We start from the raw sequence: 17739 nt of genomic DNA on the forward strand, positions 1-17739 counted from the left end.
ACACAGAATTATTCAGTGATGCTCCCTGTCAAGCTTTGTATCTCATTTGCCACCACTTTGTAGAATTTTACAGTTTTAATGGGTAGGAGATAATGTTTCAGTAGAAGTTTGTTTCATTTTGCTCCTGTGTCTGGATCTTGCCTGTAATAGTGATTTTAGACTTTTCAGTTCTTGAATATCTTTAAATTTAGCTGTATGAGAAAGTAAATGTGCTGTATATGGCATGATTTTTACAGATGGGAGCATCTTTTATAGTGGTGCTTGATACCTACTCATTCACTAACTGTTCTTCTGTTTAGTCCCTGTTCCTAGAGATGTTATTTTGATGGTATTTCTGTTTCTAGTTACACCTATATACAACACATCTTTATATAACAGGAGAGCATATTATGAGGGGGCAATAGTATTGGTAGAGTGGTTTATTTTTCAGCTGAATAAGCTAAAAGCATTTCTTTCTAAAAGACTGCTTTCAGCAAGTGTAATGACGTGGGGCCTGTTTATTAGTTAAAGTGAATTTCTAATATCTTCCTTTTAAGTGTGGTTGTAAATTTTCCTTATGGTATATGTTCAGCTACTTATAGTAAACTGAAGGATATCTTAATTCTTACCCTGGGGACTTTGTGTGCTGTGAATTCCATTGCAAAAGGCAGAGGAAGAAGTTTAAGAATGTTTAACCGTGCTTTAGCCTTAGTTAAAAAAAGAATATAGTTACTATAATAATGCTGTACATAATTTGTTGTTCTGTAATTAAGATTAGCAAAAGCTTGACATTTGAAAGATAGTAGGAGATTTCATTTTTTTATTAGCCATCTAAAAAGCCACAATAAATTCGGCATGCAAGTTTGACTTCTTTGAATAGCTCTTTCTAATTCATTCCTGCACGGTGTGTTGGTTTTACATTTTTGCTTTCACAAGTGAGAATATAGTGCTGTCTTGTATAGTTTCCCTGTTGAAATGCTGGTCATGCTGTGCAATCCACTGTTTGCTGCTTATTCAAGTAATTCAAGTTCAAGTAATGAAATTAATAAGTGGTACAGTAGCAGAAAAAGGACACTGCTGTCTTAAAAGCATTTTAGGAAATTCCTGCGTTGTGTGTGTTTTGTCAGTTCCGATGGGAGTCTCTCAGGGTGAATGATCAGACAGGAAGGGCTGTACAAAGGGCAGCGAAGCAGCCAAGTGTCTTGGCACTGACTGCTAGATAATAACATGGTAAACTTTTTCATGTGGGGGAGAGGTGATAGTGCCTTATTTTTAGTATCACGAAGAGGGCTTAATGTTTCCATGACTGTATGAACTGAGGGCTGCTGCAGTCCTGCCATTCCTTCATGGATTTGCTCTTCCTGCTTCCTGTTCTGCATCAGAAAGCCCTGGCCTTCATCTGACAGTGTGGTGAGTCCATTTAGTGGGAGCTGGACCTCACTGGATGACTTGCTATGGAGTCAGGCCTGGCTTAGCACTGACAGAATTGATGGCATGGCAGAAGGCAGACAGGGAAAAATGGTACTGCAGCAGACCACCCTTAAATAAATTTCTGTAGAACTGCAAGTGAATATGTTGACCTGCAAATAGCATGAGAGTAAAATGTCCTGCTGCAGTGAATTTCTGATTATGGCAGTGAAAAACAAGAGGACTGTAAAGTGTTCCTCTTTTTGTGTTCCACTGTCCAGTATGTCTAGTACTGGTAATTTCAGTAGCTTCTTCACAAATTGAATAAAGATTTATGAGAGTTATGTTGAGCAGTCCTTAAGTAAATTCTGCTATTCATTTTAATAGTCTTATTTCCCTGAAAGTATTTACTGTCATGCAAGTCTGAGTTTTAAAAATGGGAACAAGAATTTCTTATACCAGTTCACATAAGAAGTGTTTACATGTTGTACTTGATATGTCACTGCAGTGTTCCAATTTCTATGTTCACATTGGTATTAACAAAATAATTTTGGGCCAGCTGCAAGTGAAAAGTAGCACTCTCCATCATTGTGTACTGTGGTGGAAACTCTGTAGACCAGTGGTTCATTACCAAAATAATACCAGTTGAATGGAAATGGTTTTTTTGAGACCATATTTACTACAAGATATCTTGATGATTTTCAGCTGAATTGAGGTAAATGTAAAATCTAAATTTTGTTCAAATTTTGTTAAATTTGTCAACTCTCCTGAAATGATTGTCTTATACAGAGAAGAAAATTAGAATTTTTCATGAGAATATTGTTCAGGGTGACAGAGCACCAGAACAGGCTGCCCAGAGAGATTATGTAGTCTCCTTCTCGGGAGGTATTCAAAACCCACCTGGAACCTACTCTGGATGAAGATTAGATTGTGTCTTGAGGTCCCTTCCAAGCCCAATCATTCGGTGATTCTGTGCTGAGAAGAATTTTGAAAAGAGATACAAAATGTGCTGTTTATATTGTGATTATAAATTTATTTTCAACTTTCTGTTTTCAGAAAGTTGACAAATAATTAAATGCTAAGTACATGATACATCTGTGCCCTCACATATTTCAGTTGATCGTTTTACAAATTTGGACATATTGCCGTGTTCAGATATAATGATATAAATATGTCTAGTTTTATTAGCTTATAACTTGGCAGTTCTTAGGGATTCCTGTTCCATCTAGACTTTTCTTATACTAATGCAAGAAAGAAGCATCTGCAGCATTTATTTCCAAGCACCTTAGTCCGGGTATTTACTCTGAATCTTCTCCTGGACAGCTTTGATGGCTTCTAGAACCCAAGGAAATTTGTTAGTTGTGCCTACATACAGTTACTGTTGCATACCTCTCTCTTTTCTCCTTTTTCTTCTCCACCATCCTCATTTATTTCAAGTATTACAAATGTATAATTTGAGAAATAGTGGATCTAGTTTTTGGAAAAGACCTTGGGAAGCTTAGAAAATAGTCTTTTCTCAAAGAGAAACAAAGACGCTCTGTTGCCTGAAACTCAGTAGGGACATGCCCTTCCAAAGCAGGATTATGCATTGATTAGGAGCTCTAATTAGGTTCTGGGTGGGTTTTGTGTGTCTTCCAGAAATGTGCCTAATCTGTTTGGATTTTCGGTAGACACAGTTATGGAAGAAAGAAATAATATTGACCTGTCTGGTAATTTGTTTTGTGGTACCTGTAACTTCTTCTTAATTTTTCATCCCATTTTTATAATTTGCTTCCTTTAGTCTTGGCTGTTTTCCCAGTGCTTCCTCGAGTCAGTTTTCCTTATTTTTATTTCTTCTTCCATACTTTTGTTCTTTTTCTGTGGACGGTCCTGGAACAGAACATGTAAGTTGGGATCTTTACATAAAATCTTGTTAAAGTATTTCTCCACTTACTCAAAAAGCAGATGATTAAGCTGCGATTCTCCTTATCTGGTCGTGTTAATGAAGATGATGACAAATCCTTCATTTCTAGTTACAGTTTGGTTTTGGTTGGTTGATTTTCTTTTTTGAAATCTCAATTGTAGAATTGTGTTTCCTGGGGAGATGTAGTATAAAGAGTAGGGATTTGTTACACTGCCCTTTTAACACATTTTACACGTTTAACACATTTTAACACACTAACCAGATTATATTAAGGAGGTCAAATCACTTCATGTATGAGTCAGCTTGGAGTGGTTTCTGGAAGGGTCTTAGCAATTGCAAAGATTTTTGTGTGAAACAAAAATCAAGTAACCAATAAACATTTCCCTTTTCCAGCCATTTAAAGCGTTCTTTCTTGTCAGTGTTAGTTTTGAAATCTAGGTTTCTAATTACACAAAAGTAAAGTTTGTCATACAGACATCTGTAATTTAATGCTGACTGATGATTTACAGTCATCTAGTTGCTCTACACTGTGCTATTTTGACGTCAGACAGAAAATTCTGACCTGTGGAAAAGTGCCAAGGGTTTTTCACCTACTATGCAATACAAAACTTAAGTGTTTCTATTTTTAAACAGTACAGAAATACTTGAGCTTTCAGTGGAGGAGTAATGTGCTTTCTTTTTCTTTCATAAATTGTTTATAGGCTAAAACTTTGATACAGGAATGTTATGGATACTGTTAAAGCAGGATAAACATAGGTGGACATGATATAAGAGATTGGAGCTGATTATGTTAAATAACTTATTATTATTTTGGACTAGGCCATTTGTAACATACTTTATATTAAATTGGAGAGTGGTAAACCATCCTGGAAAGTGATTAGATGAGATCTTACTGGAAAATTGCATTGCTTGGAAAACAGTTAATAAGGAAAAGTATTTAAGATTCCATCAAGTAGTATACTATATTTCTTGTGTGTTGTTGGAAATGGTATGGTTTTATAATTTTTTCTTATATCTTCTGTATTTCAATAAGTATTTTAAAAGCTCTACCTTGTTTTCAAACTTACTTTTTTAACAGGGATAGCTTAATGAAAACAGCATTGCCTTCTATATTTTCAGTATTGCCATTATTAGCTAATTTTTAATGTTTTCACAACATCTGTGTATGTAGTAAATTTTGTTCATCACTTTCAACTTTTGTTGTAAAGTGAAATGTGTTATATTCCAAATCATTTGGAAATACTGGATAGAAGGAAATTTCAACACCAGCAAATCGAATGAAGTCAGAGGTCTCCAGCATTATATCCAGTCCTTTGATACTGCAGCTTTTTATACATGGATTGGAAGATGTGAGGTTCTCTATTTTACCAAACACAGCTGTAGATACTAAGAATTTCAGCTGCTTTATTTATAAATAAATAATTCCAGCCTTTGATAGATACTTTGCTACAGCCTCCAAAATTGTATATTACATTACAAATCCTTTTTCACGAGACTGAAAAAATCAAAGCACCAAAACCACCATTTGGAGTTGGCTGTCCTATGATCATTTGAAGCAGTTTTCATGAAGAATAATCTTCAGTCATGTAATTGCATGCATTGCTATGCCCTCATCTTAGAGTCTTTTTGATTCCTTCATTCTCTAGCTTGTTGTCCTAGTTTGAAAACTGAATTTTAGCTTAGACTACCCTTTCTTGGCAGATGTAGTAACTGTACTGATACAGTTGTACTAAAGCAAGCAAATGATCCATCAGGTGAAATGGAGCTAGAAGGTGGAGAGGAAATTTGTCAAGTGTACACATGGGCACTTGAGTGCCCTGGTGATGGCAGTGGACAATTCCAGTTCCTTGCTCAGCCTTTTGGCTATGTTAGACAGCTGGTGGCCTTATTTTTCTGTCTGCTAGTCGGAGGTCTCAGTTTTTAATGAGCAGACCTGTAGCTTCTAGGGTCTTAAAGGAAAGTTTAAAGTTTTAAAGTAAAGCTTGCTTACTTTGTTCGAATTAACCGTCAAAATCATTACTGTCAACAACATCAGATGTTTTGAATAATAAGATCTTCACGTATTGTGCAGAAAAGCTGTTTGCAGGAGTATAGTCCCGCATTTTATCTGGGAGATAAGTTTTGAAAGCCCAAGGGAGCTAAGAGGCGTGTCTGGATTTCTCCTGGTTTAAACCCACTGTAGTATGTATGGTAATACTGTGCTAATCTCATTTGTCAGTTAATGGTATCCTGGCATTTGGAACAGATAGCCTATAGATACAGTGTTGGGAAGAACACTGGTTTTCCTTAATGCCTGCAAGAGCAAAGCCTGTATCTGCCTTTCAGTAGTCATTTCTGAAATGATTGGTTAATTTCCAGAGAAGTTGGTTGTGCTGTGGAGGGAAGCTCCCTTAGTGATCCTTGCAGTATCAACTCCTCTCCTAGTGGAATGGTGGAGAATTCTTCCAAGAAATCCTTTATTACTCAGCAGCGCGGAGAGCTTCAGGGAAATCTCTTACTTTTAATGATCCGAAGGTCAATCATATTCAAGAAAGATAAACATTGAAAAATCAGACTTTTAAAATACATCAGATCATAGAATATGAACTTGTTTTCTTCTATGATAGCAAGGGTACTTTAAATAAACCTTAACTATTTCATCTATAAAATGTGGTGAGAATACCTTACTGGTTTTTTAATACTCTGAGAGGTAAATGTTTACTTAATTATAAATATGTGAGAGGTCATTACTGGAATGCTCTTTCTTTTGTAGCAATCTGTAGTTTTGCAGGTGATTCTTGGAGGCAGAAGAATGAGCAACATTTTTATTATCCTATAGGACTGGAGATTGCAGGGGAGACTCTGAAGGTTCTTGGTGCTCATAAAAAGTTGTGCTAATAAGTGGTTTCATTTATTTCAGTTTAGAATTCAAAATGTTTTTGTGTGTTGCATGTTGCATAAACCTAAATTCTGTGTATTGCCAAAATATTTGCATGGAGGAACTTTTTAACATTATACATATATGTATCTTCAGCTATATTGCCTTTGTGCTACAGATAAACCAGGCATTAAATTATTTGTCTTGTCTTCCTTACAAAGTAAATGGGAAGATGAGCAGTTGTGCAGAATCAAATGGGAGTCCTGCTCAACTGGATAGCATTAAAGGAACTCTGCCAGTATCATATGAGAACATGTCATCCCTTGTTTCCATGTACATCATTCTGCAGTGCTTGGAAAATAAAGTGAAGCATGTAAGACACTAAAGCTGACAAATAGCACAATTTATTCTTATTATGTCATGCTTTATATTCCATATATTTTACAACGTTTAAAAGTAATCTGTTTGTAGCAGTTTCAACATACAAATGTTAATAGTTTTTAAATCATAGTTTCTTTCACTACTGTCTATAGGAATATTTTTAAAGATCCTATGTGGCTTCAGTAACAAGATGCCATTAAGATTAGTAGTACTTTGTACATCTGATGTGTACAGACTCTTCTAAAAGTCTTACTCCAGGTTACTTCTAGGAACTTGAAAGATGCACAATTGCGTGCATCAGTGGTTTATGTTTGAAATCTGGGAATTGATTTTCACTAAAAGTCTCAAATTGGCTTGGAAACTTTAGAAATCTTCGCTAAGACAACTTCTATGATGATGTAGTTGAGACATAATCCCCAACATACTTCAGGTGCTGGTTTTATTTATTTCAATTTAGTCAGTTTTCTTCAAATATGAATCACACTTAGGCTTTCAGCCGAATATTAAAGTTCAGGGGAACTTAGGAAAGTAGATATATGATTCCATGTCATTTAAGGTAAAGCACCTGTAATTTAAGGCATGGCTTCTCTTTCTAGGTTCAGCAAACTCCGTCTGATGGATGTCTGTGTAGTAAAGTCATGAGGGGAAAAAGAAAGCAATTAGTCCTTTTGGTGTTTTCATATCAATCACTTTGGTTTGTTGGTGTTTTGGTTTTTTTTGTTTTTTTTTTAAACAAGCTTTGTTTTTCACTTTAATTTCTTTCACTGAAATGTCCAAGTAGAATCCTGTTTAATTAAAACAATTTATTAGCAGGGAAGCATAAGAAGAGTAAACTTGTGACATTTTGGCTTCTCCAAACAGCATGAATTTCTAGACAAGCTTATGTAAAGAGTAGAAAAATTAAGTTTTGTCTTTAGAATATCAGACTGTTATTTATGATTTTTTTAAAAAAGTAATAATTTCAGAAAAAAAATAGTTTGATAGTTTTATTTTAAACATGTCCATATTGCTCTCAAAGATTAGTATTAGTGGCATATGTTACCAATCCAGACAAGTAAATATTACAGATTGAAAGCATATAGATAAGGGTTTCGTGTGGATTCTGGGTGAAAATAATTTTTTTTTCAAATTATCTTTTCGGTGCTTCTCTATACAGTTACCTTCTCTTTACTGCTGTGGCATCCTTTATATGTCTAACTCATTAGACCAGTTCTTTTTCTGGCTTTGACCTCAGGTTTATGGCTATACTCTCTTAACTTTATCAAGATTATTTTCATGTTTCTGGTGATTAAAGTTTGTTTTTCTCAAAAGCATGTGGATGTGTTGCATTTATGGCAGAGAACAGTATCTGTCCTGTCTGCCACACAGCCCAGATTTAAGAGAGACAGAAAAAGGCACCATCTAGAAAGCAGGGTTTAAGAGTTTTTCCACATAGTTTCTTGGAAAAGGGAGGTTGATACATGTGTCTATGCCTTCACTTGTGTCAGTGTTCACTGATTCAGAAGTATAAATAGGTCTGATGATGATTTAAGTCACAGTTCTGCTTCCTATGAGAAGTACTTAGTGCAGAGCTCTTCTTTTCCAAGTGCAGCATCTTAGGGGTGCTAGTCAGACCATGGTTCTCCTGTCCTTTTTTTTGTAGACATGAGTTCTGCAAAAGGGAGAAAAATGTTTTAAACCCAGAGTGTCATCCTGCTTGGAGAGACTCTTGAAATCCTGAAGGATCTGATGCAAGTGAAATTGCTTCTCATCTCAGTAGTGATGACCTTACTCCAGAACAGTTCTTTGGTTCATTAATCTATCCACACTTGCTTTTGGAAGTAGAGGAAACTACTTCCAAAACTGCTTCTGTAAACTCTCCACCACCACCTTTCCACAATATTTGTTCCATGTTGCCTCATTTAAAATACATTGCTTTCAGCAAAGCATAGCAACTGGTGTTTCTGAATCCTTGCTGAGTCCTGCAGCCTTCTCTGAAAGATGTTTTGGGAAAAGAATTAATAAAATCCTATATGAACCAGTCTGCCACTTAGGCCTCTGAAGTTAACATCCAGACCTCACACTCAACAGTTTTATTTACTGACTTGCACAAAAAATTCTGCTGTGCTATTTGCTGGTTATCTTTAGATAAGCCAGTTGGGTTTTCGTATTCTTGAGACAATCCTTCCTCTCCCCAGTAAGACTGACAGTTTGTTGTGTCTTAGGCAGTTGAAATAGGAACTTCCAAAAGGCTTAAAGCTGGGAGTACAGTTGATAATAAGGGTGACTTGAAACTTTTTACTGAATAATTTCATAATCAAAACCAAAGCAAAACCAAATTTTTTGTTGTTTTCTGGTGGCTCATGGGGTAGCCAAAAAAGCCATAGAACAAACCTACTACAATCCAAAATATGAAGTCATATAGAGATTGCAGATGCTGTCCAGCTGGACTGATTAACTGTTTTCAAACAGCAAAGCAAGATAAAGAAGCATGAGTGGTAGTCTGTGTTTTTACCATCACAGTAAGGCAAAGGAGCTTCTTTCTATTTGTAAACTGCCAAATACATGCGTACAGTACACTTTTAAACCTGGAAAAAATTAGCAGACACCCCAAAGCGAAAATTATTTTTTTATCCTTGTTAAAGTATTAGTAATAAGACCAAGCACTAATTTTTATTTTAGTGAAGATGAGCAGTACTTCCGTAGTTGAAATTTGATGTTGAACTCTTCTTGGGGTAGAACAGGAGTGGCACTCATTTTTCTGTAGAATTTGTATGGAGTATTTGGGACCATACTGCATTTAATATGCATAGGTGGTGATAGATATGAAATACACTAATACATTGTATGTGCAGTGTAAGATGCTGGAGTGTAGTTATGCCTTGAATATTCTACAGGGATATGTGGACCTTATCTACAGCACCAATAGGCACTTAATTAAAAAATTAATAGAGTTGGCAAGTATAATATATGGGCAGGCATAATTAATGCATCGGTATGGTTTCATCTCAAATGCTTCTTACATCTCAGATTAAAATACATTGTTAGATTGTTGTACCTGTTGTTTGGTACTAGTCCTGACTTCACCAGCATCCTTATAAACCAATGACTGAAGTGCATGTAGGAGTCAGATGAAGCAATATATTTGGGGGTTTTTTTATTGTTTTGTTTGGTTGTTGGGAATTTTTTTTGTTATTGTTGCTGTTGTATTGTTGTTGGTTTTTTTTTTTGTGGTGGTGATGTTGGTTCTTTGGTTGTTGTTTTGTTGTGGGGTTTTTTGAGGGTTTTTTTTGGTTTTTTGGTTTTGTTTTGGTTTTTTTACTTTTGCATTGGTAGAAGTTGTAGACTGCATCACTAATTGGACCAGATGTAACTGGTTTGTTAGATGAGTCAGCCTACATTTTAATGATGTTTTTAGCAGTATGGCTGCATTTCATTAGAAATGTTTTGTGATAAAATTGTCTTTGGGTTTCTTGTTTGCCATTTCATATAGGATTTTAGAACTAAATCTGTTCTTAAAACTAATATGCAGTTGGTTTAAAATATCTCAGTAATTTTTAAGTAAAAGCTTAACTTTCTCAAATGTTATGAATCAAACTAATGCACAATTTAAAGTCAAACTTTGAAAAACCAAGTATGAGGTGTAAGCTACTCACTTTAGAGTAAAAGAGAAATCAGATGGTATGTTTTGAAATTAAATGCATTACTTCATCTCTAACATTTTAAAATTTACTTCCTTCCCTTTTGAGTAACTTTTTAAGAATGTGTTTTACTTTTGCACACTTAGTTGTTTTGCTAGTTTTGCTAAGTTTTTATGTGGAGAAAGGAAGGAAAGTTGTAATACTTGGAATGGGTGTTCTTGCTCCAAAAGAAATGGTGGTATGACCAAAACAGACTAAAATTAATTTTTTGGGAGGACAGACCACCATCTTCATTTGCTGTAGAAGAATGAGTTAAGCCAGGCTTTAGGCTTTTCCAATACACTGTTAGTCCAGAGACAGCAAATGTTTATTCTCTTCAGCATTGAGCTGCTGTTTACATTTCAATGAAAGAGGGAACAGCTAGGGCAAAAGAGCAAGGGTGCAGTCATTAGTTTCCTTCACATTTTCTCGATTAAAAATGACAGGGGGGGAAAGAAAGCTTTGCTACAAAATCCGCACGTCCCCTTCGCAAAATAAATAACGCTGTAGAAGGGCCTGGGTGGCTTTTCAAGAATTGAGACATTCCTGTGACAGGCAGGCAGTGTGCTCTCGCACAAGGGGTACAATGACACAGTACTCAGTAGCGTTTTATGTAGTGCCTTGATCTGTACTTTAGACTATTACATGCGGTATATAATAGCAATAACGAGATTAATTAATTCCATCTGAGAAGTGAGTAAGTACCTTCAGCAGTCAGCACACTGAAGTTAGTGGCTCGGTTGTCTCCGTCTCTGTCATTCCTTGGCTTTTTGCCTTCCTCGGTGTTTGTTCTGCATGACTTAGTGGATAGGAGATGCTTTGTCTCTGCAGCCTTGGAGGCTCTCTGGTAAAAAGCCGAAATGCGAGAGTACATCCCTTCCTGTGCACAAAGGTGTTGTGCTGTTCTCTGCCTGCACAGCCATTTTAATCTGAATGGGGAATCTGTCTGGGGACCCAGTACAGTAATTAGCAGTCTCTTCAGAGTGTCAGAGCAGAATTACCATTGTAATGGTTTAGCAGGAGGATAAAAGGATTGAATTTGGGTCTGCCTTCCTGCCAAACTAAATGAGTTGCCATGGGAATTTTCAAATATAAGAGGCGTTTACTTAAAGCAATTTGGCGAGTTTGAATAAACTCGTAAATTACGGGGTTTAGAGGAGAGATCCCTGCTTTCTCTGGCATGGGCTGAACAGCAAAGAGGGCTGTTAGAAAGCTGCTTACATTCTTAATGAGAATAAGTTGATCCATGCTCCCTTGCAGACTATCAGCTTATTAAGGCTAAACTGTTTCTGCTAAATACAGTACAGTAAGCACATTTTGAGAGACATAGTTTGCAACAAATCCCCAGAGTAAAAAGCAACATCTGATTGCTCTAAACATAAATTGAATTTCCTTTGCCAGATTAGATCTATTTTCAAGTAATGCTATTAAAAATGGTCCTCTGTATTGTTTCAATAAACATTAACCTGCTATTGATTTCAACTTTCCTCTGTGCATGTAATATTTATTACAACACTTGTCAGATCTGCTTCTGAAAGGGGAGGGAGGGCATTGAGGTTTCTTTGGAAAACAAATAAGGTCCTATGGCCCTTCAAACTGTTTTTTTCCTCGGGTCACATGTAAATGTTTTCCCAGCTCAGGCCTGCCTGCCTTCTCTCTAAAGGGAGCTGGGCTTTGACCCGCTGACTTCTTTGTCAGCACCGATGCTATTGAAATGTGAGAAGATGGACTTGGTGCTTTCACAAGTGCCTCAAGTGATGAACATCACTTATGCTTGTTTAACCTTCAGCTGTGCTCAAGAAGTCAGCTGTAGTAGCTGTGCAAGAACTGATGGCCGGGGTTTTGCTCGGCTTGTTTGGAAGCATGTGTTAATGCTCTCCCAGCCGCTTCCAGATACAGTAACTTAAAGAAATAGCAAAGGTTATACGTGCTTGAATACCTTAAAGCTAGCTTTAAAAGTGTATACTCAAGGACGTGTCATATCTGAAGCAGTATGCAATATTTTTCCCAAAATAATTTATATTGGTTATATAGCTTAAGGCTTAAATGTTGCCTTGTGATCCTTTCTAGTACATATCTCAAATCTTTACTCATCATAAGTATTAGGATATGGAGGTGGAACTAATTAAAAAGAGAGCAGTATTGCCGTAATGGCAGTAATTTTAACTTTAGTTTAAAGCCATAAAAATACGGTTAGAGCTCCTTGATATAATCTTACATCACTAGCAGGAATCCTGTAAATTAGCAAAGGAAAATAGTAAATTTGTGCTGGTGATTCAGTGGTTGAACAGCTGCTAAGTTCTAACAAATTCCTGAACTGTTACTAATGATGCAGCTGAAGCTGTTTGGTGGCCTCAGGGTACTGTTTCTGTGAAACTTTAGCAATATCTCCAAAGAAATTAGAAGACAATAAGAGCAGCATTTACTCTTACTAATACTCAAAATTTTAACTGTTCATTTCAAGTTATTTAGAGAAATGTTGCCAGGGAATTGTTTCCTTCCAGACTTGATCCCCACCCCCTTACTTTCTTATTTCTTGGAGGAGTTACTGGAAGAAAAAAAATTATAATAAAATATTAATAAATATTTACAATAAAATACAAATTTTATCTAAGTGTTTGTGAAGTTGCTTGAGAAATTGAAACTATTAAAACTTCTACATTCTGTATTATAAGAGGGTTGCTAAATGTTTAGAGGATATTATCAGCATTAAAATATATGTATACATATATATGTAATGCTACAGAGGACTGTTTGGGATACTGGGTTGAACTGAGTGCATCACTTAGATCCTTAGCTCCAATACCTTTCAGATTTCATACTCTGGGATTTTTTTTTCCTGCATTTTAGAATTTTAGTTCCATAGGTTGTGGGGTTTGATTGAGACCTAGATTATATCCTATCTTGTTCATTCTTCCTCTTCTCCTCTCTGCTTGACTTGCAAAACTGAGATGAAAATAACTGGCAGTGAGAGTGCAGGAAAAGCTTAAACTGGTGGGATTTTTTTTGGCTATGTCAGATGTTGAGATAGGGATATTTAAAAAGTACTGATAACTGAATCTGGGCTACACAGTATGAATTTAGTTTTCAGTACCTCTTTAAGAGGAAGGTGAGAATTGTTGCCTAGTATATTACTTAGGGTTTTTTTAATGAAGGATTTTCATAACCTAAAACTTATTGATTGGTCACATCAGAAACATCCTTCTCCAGAGCACATGAAAACATACATCAGGCAAATTACCTGAAAGAAGATGGAGATTTCATTTGGAGGATATTCTGTCCTTTACCTCATGAGCAGTGTAGGAGAAACCTTATTGTTTAACCTTCTAAAAATATGGCATTCAGAAAAAAGTCTGGTTTTAGGTAAAACTGAGATGGACCAGCTTAGATCTGAATCCGATTCCAGCTAAAGTATGTTTTCATGAGCTTGTGAAGAGCCTGTTGTTTCATGTCAAAAGCAAAAGTCTGCTTTCTGCTTCACTCCTGAATGAAGCCACAGCTAATGAATTTGTGGATGGATATAATAAAAAAAGCACCAGATTTTTCTGTGAGCCGATTTTATTTTCTAAGTTCTAGAAAAGCAACTCTCAAATTTTCTGGGGGTTTTGGACACGTAAATCACCTTGTTGAATGTCTCACCCGGCACCGGAGAACACAGAGGAAGTGTCAGGGACATGCACACAGAAAAGGTGGGAATACCATAATGGGGAACAAGTGGGAGGGAAGCTATGCAAAGTACTTGTTCTCTGTGTTTGATTTGTTATATTCTGAGGGTTCTTGGCTCCTGCCTGGTCCAGGAATCCAGAGAATCAAAGAAATGTACATGCTGCTAGACCAGTAGGGATAGCAGCTGTTTCTTCTCTGGGCACTCCCTCTTTTCTGATAACCTCTCTCGAAAGTATTTTTATCCAGTCTTCATTTAATTCTGCTTCTGCTGGGACGCTGTTATTTTTGCCTTTGATCTTTAGATTCCAACAATTTATTTCTTTCTGCATTTTTTTCACTTACTAACTTGTAAATTTTTGAGAGCAGCTTCTTTGCATGCGTGTTGTGGGTATCTGAACTCCAGGTCAGAAGTGTTTATGTACTGTTATGCTAAAATTAACATTGCATGCAGAGACATGAAAACAAAATGCATAATCTTAAATTATACAATTCTTGGCTAAAAAAAAATCAGAAGCTCCACTAGAGGTAGTTCTATAGAAGAATATAATACACAAGAAAAAAAAAAATCAATAAGGAAACTGATTTTTGTAGAGTCCTCACACTATCAAACCAAGCAATATTTCCAGTTTCTTAACATGGAGCTTTTAAAGTACTGGATGCACTATTTAATTGCTACAGATTTAAAGTTGCTGGTATAAGGTGTTAGAATTGCCAGTTTAGGATGATGATGTTTTTAGAGGTTTAAAATTACTTTTTTTAGAAATTATTGCTTTTAGAAATACCAAAGAAGTTCAAAGATGTCTGCAGAATATCAGTGTGTAGTAGGTAAATGGTTGAGATTGTAGTCATTGCTCCTTATGAACAAATCTACAAATGTAGGAGTACACTTCTGATAGTTTAAGGTAACCTAGAGGAGTGTGATCAGTATGCTTGGCCAAGAGAAACTGTAATATTTTTTCTCCACTGAAGGTTGGCATCAAGAGAGAAGAAAGAAAGAAAGGAGAATGATTGTAAGTAAAGAAATGGGCAAAAACTATTAAAAAAATTGTAGGAGAATAAGGACTAAGAAAAACAAAATGGAATATTTTGATATGGAAAAAAATCCATTTAGTTGTCAGGTGGTGGTTTCCAGTTGGAAAAGAAGCTTAAACTGCTGGGTTTCAGAATTAGCAAGACTAAGACTCCCGATTGCACATGGAACTGAGTCCAGTTGGCACACTGAGGTGTCAGCTCCCATCACTCTCTCCTCCCTTACTGATGAGTCTGCAGTGAGCTCTTTCAGTTTTGTAACCTGGCAGAAAAATATACATGAAATAAAAAAGTGTTCCCAGATGAGCAGGTTGGCATGGTTCAGTCCTGGGTACAGTGAAAGATAGAGGAGAGCAACAGTAAGGAAAGAGTAGGACTGTGACCAGCACTAGCTAAATTGGCTTAAAGTACCACAGGAGTACCAGTTGTGAGAGGCTTTTTACCTCTTGAAAAATAATTTTTGACTCCTTTGACAGCATTGTAAAACCTCAGCTTAATCATCCTGAACTAATTTGTAGCCTGGGAAAAAGTCTTAAGGATGGCTTTTTTTTTTTTTTTTTTTTTTTTTTTATACATTCTGGAATCGACTGTTGTATTTGCTAGGTAAACTTGTCTGAACTTGTTTCCTCTGAAATTATTCTCCCTAAGTTTTCTGTCTGATTGATTCCCATTCCATCCCCTGTTTTTCCAAGTCTTAACTTTCTGAACTCAATCATGCACAGATGCACAGCAACTTATTTTTATACGTACTGGAAACAAAATTCTCTTAATTTATCCGTTCATTTGAATCACTTCAGAGTTATATGCCTTGCTTTTCACACCTTTTGAACCTTTGTCCTTATTTCCCTTGGCTTAAGGAAAAGAACTTCATTTGTCTGTTCTCATTAATGCTGAGTAAATGAATATTCTTCAGTTATACTGAGTGCCCAAAAATTTACATCACTTTTTAGGTTTTCTTCTTACTTTCTCAGCCACGTCATGTAACTGAAAGCTTAAAATACGCTTTTTCTGGTTTTGGATTTTTCTTCCTACATATTAGTCTTTACTCGCATTAAGGGAGGTTTTTACTGCAAAGTGCTGTGTATAAGAATATAGTCCATAAAATTAGAGACTGTGTGAATTTAGGTATTATTTTGAAATATTCATGAGATTCTGAGGCTCAGGAGATTAAGAGGCACTAAGGTGATTTGTCTTGTAGTAGAAAATATATTTTAAGCTGCTTGTGCTTATGGTTGTGCACCTTGTCTACTACAATACAAAAGTATAATTCTACAGTCTCAGACAATTCAATTCTTCATATTTTTAACATCTAAGTCTAAATTTGTTTCTCCTAAAAATTGGATTAACGTTAATAAACATTTAGAGAACCAGAGAACCATGAAATATGTGAAGAATTGAGTCAGAAATCTAGAAATGGGACAGTGTTACTTGTTTAACAGGACTCAAGGGTCACTCAGAAAGCAGGTGGAAATTTCATATCAATACAATACGGAGTAGTGAGAGTCAAGGGCAAGGCACTGGTAGGGAATGTGTAGGAAGAAATTAAGTGACCACTGAACAGTTTGATGTTATTAGGGTGGATTAATTTTTTTAATACCAACGATGCATGTTCACTACAAAGGTCCTACAATATGCATCTGGCATTTAAGGTTGGTTAGAAGTTTCAGGGGAGATGCTACATAGAAGTGTTGCAGAAGTATCCTGTCAAGAATGGTTTCCTTAGCATAACATGACAGCGTTGATCTAAGATGGCTCAGTGGCTGCAGTTTGTTTCAGCCACAGTTCCAGTACCCAGCTGCTTAGAAAATGAAAAAGGAAAACCATTAAATGAAGTTTTGGTGTAATATATGATCCAGAGTCTGTAGCAAGCTGTTCAGATGCAACACTGTAAAATGTGCAATGATCAGCAACAAAGAGAAGCACAGAGGTCTTGAATTCTGTCCCAGTATAGCCTTTAACTTGCAGTGAAATTTGATCAAATTTATACTGTGAGTCCTGCTAAATGGTTACTTTAGTGTCTGTGTCTGCTGAGGAGGCAGGTTTTTAAATTAGTGTGTAGAACAGCAGGGAAGAATGGTCAAATTAATTATTGAAGATAGGCCTGATACATACTTCTCTCATTCTAGGACAGAAGATTACACTTAAAGGACTTAATTGTCTTATCATATAGGCTAAATTATTATATAGAAAATAAATTATAATTAGTTGGTTTTGGTAATGTAGGATTTTAGGGGAAAAAAGAGATGAAAAAATTCTGGTCAGTAATTTCTTTGGGGATTTTACAAATAGGTTAACCAGTCCTTCATTTTGACAAGTCTCTCTAGGCAGGTGCCTCATGATCCCAGTACCTTCCAAACAGAAGATGTTTGCTACACCACGGTCTGGTTTCTACATGTGAGCTGTCATAACCTGTACTTGTTTGTGAGAGAGAGAGTTCTGAAACATGGCCCACATACAAAACTGGTAGAGTTTATTCGGATGCCATGCATAAATAACAGTCTTGGGCAGGGGGGAATGATCTGTAGGTTTTACAGCAGATCCCAGAAAACTTTTTATAAAAACAGTTGTTTCATTTAGTGGGGGAGGGAAGGGAAGCGAGTGGGGGGCGGGGGGTTTGGTTCGGGGTGTTTCTTTGCTCTTTGAGGTTTTTTGTTTGGTTGGGTTTTTTAATTTAACAAGTTATAGGAAAGTTATCTATTTCTTTTACACATCGGTGGATAACAGAAAGGTATTCTTATTGCAATTTGGTATCTTTTTTCAGAATGTAAGGTGTATTTTTTTAAAGCACTAGGAATACTTCCAAAACTAAATTTTTTGTTACTGCTGATGTCCTCTATTTTCAGTAATAAGTATTTGTA

At 36.1% G+C, this 17739-nt stretch overlaps 1 protein-coding gene and 1 long non-coding RNA gene across 10 annotated transcripts in view; one reads left to right on the top strand and one right to left on the bottom strand.

Annotated features, from left to right (window-relative positions):
- Positions 1 to 17739, top strand: part of QKI (QKI, KH domain containing RNA binding) — a 155095-nt gene that overhangs the window by 105087 nt on the left and 32269 nt on the right. The gene's annotated exons all lie outside the window — the stretch shown is intronic.
- On the bottom strand, positions 6535 to 11253 carry LOC148224292 (uncharacterized). The gene is made up of 2 exons (XR_015802297.1): positions 10892 to 11253; positions 6535 to 8178 (listed from the first exon to the last, which is right to left on the bottom strand). It is a non-coding gene; the product is annotated as an uncharacterized LOC148224292 (long non-coding RNA).

Source organism: Sturnus vulgaris, chromosome 3 (assembly GCF_052056855.1).
Source record: "Sturnus vulgaris isolate bStuVul1 chromosome 3, bStuVul1.hap1, whole genome shotgun sequence".
Classification (NCBI taxonomy): Eukaryota; Metazoa; Chordata; class Aves; order Passeriformes; family Sturnidae; genus Sturnus; species Sturnus vulgaris.